Source organism: Phascolarctos cinereus, unplaced genomic scaffold (assembly GCF_003287225.1).
Source record: "Phascolarctos cinereus isolate Bilbo 61053 unplaced genomic scaffold, phaCin_HiC Scaffold_3;HRSCAF=262, whole genome shotgun sequence".
Classification (NCBI taxonomy): Eukaryota; Metazoa; Chordata; class Mammalia; order Diprotodontia; family Phascolarctidae; genus Phascolarctos; species Phascolarctos cinereus.
In genome coordinates, this window is record NW_027555736.1 from 241,086,091 (window position 1) to 241,087,783 (window position 1,693).

General features: G+C 40.7%; 1 pseudogene; it reads left to right on the forward strand.

Moving 5' to 3' along the window:
* Window positions 1-764: 764 nt before the first annotated feature.
* Window positions 765-1,045, forward strand: LOC110208502 (large ribosomal subunit protein eL37-like; annotated as a pseudogene).
* The last annotated feature ends 648 nt before the right edge of the window (window positions 1,046-1,693 follow it).

A 1,693-nucleotide genomic window follows, 5' to 3' on the forward strand; every position in this document is an offset into this window, starting at 1 on the left:
CCCAACTATATACAAAGAACACAATCAAAGCACTTTTGCCAGGAGACAATTCCAGGTTCCCCAAATAGGTGAAAATTTAGTCACTGCAAAAAACCAAAAGATATAGATAAATATGTATTTGTATTTTTTTTAAAAAACTGCCCAGCAATGGCTGGGCAGGAATGACTCCAGTGGATAATTCCCAGCTACAGAAGTTGCATTTTCCCATTTGAAAGTTGGTATGCTACAATTTCATTGTTATTGGCACTGTTATTCTTATATTCTCAGCTGACTAGTCTGATGGAAGCCTCTTTGTCACAGTCACTGCTTCTCTGGTATGGCAAAAAAACTCTATGGGGATAATCAGTAAAAATCCATGAGAATGAGGCCTAGGTCCAAAGGTCAAGTCATCAGCTGAGAGATAAGAGAGTCTGTCCTAAATTAAATAAGGGTTTTCCCGATTACCTTCTCCTGGCCCAAGACAGAAGAAAAAAGTAGAAGTGGAATAGGAAAAACCAGGTGAGGGCATGTCTTTACTGTCTGTAGTTATCCTTATAAATAGCAAACATTTCATAAGCACATTAAGTATGTAGAACACTGTGCTAGACCCTGACAGTAAATAAAACACTTAAATAAGGTATGGTGCCTGCTCTCAAGGTGCTTCCCCTCAAATAGGGGAATCAGATGACAACACAGATAACTATAATACATAATAGTGCATATTAAATGCTTTCATTCTTTCAAAACAAAATGCTTGTCTTTTTGGTCCCGGCAACAGGAGGAGGATGATGAAGGGGAGGTCTTCGTTTGGCAAACGTTGAAATAAGATGCACACTTTGTGCCGTCATTGTGGTTCTAAGGCACACCATCTTCAGAAGTCAGCATGCGGCAGATGTAGATATCCTGCTAAACGCAAGAGAGAGTATAATTGAAGCACAAAGGCTAAGCGAGGCAACACCACTGGTACTGGTTGAATGAGGCACCTAAGAATGGTCCATCGCCAATTCAGGAAGGAACAACACCTAAACCCAAGAGAGCAGCTGTTGCAACATCTAGCTCATCTTGAGGATTCAATTGCTTGTTAAAATAAATGTCCTGAATGAAAAAAAATGCTTTAAGAGGCCTACAAGGAGAAATGTGTGGCTAGTTGTGGTATCCACTAGGGTCCTTGGGCTACTATTTTCCTTAAAAAGCTGGGAAGCTGTTTCTGAGATCGTATTGGTCTAGGGACCTAAGGCTCTAAAACAGACTTCCCCATCTCTTTGGGCTCCCAGGATGTGTCTTCTTCTATTTTCTCCTCGGGGCCACGTTCATTCTTTAATTTCACATTATACATTTTCAATTGCTTGGTTGCTGCTATTCTCTCCTAGCCACTGTAGCTTAAAGATGTCCAGTCCTTGCTCAGGCTTTTTTGGAGGCATCTGTGATCTTGTTCATTTTCACCAGGCCACTCCACTCAGCTCGGGAGTCCACAGTCCTATAGTGAATCAAGTCAGTGCCTTTCAGATTTGGCAGGTGTTCAGCCACCCTCAGAGTCAGCATAGCCTTCTGACCAGACACATTTCCATATGGCTACAATCTATCTGAATTGGGGCTGTATTCTTGTTGAGTATTCTTTCCATGCTATTGTTAAGTAAACTTTTTATTAAATATTAGATGATAATCAAATGATTTGTTTCATTCTAATCCTGAACCTGAACCATGAGACCAGTTT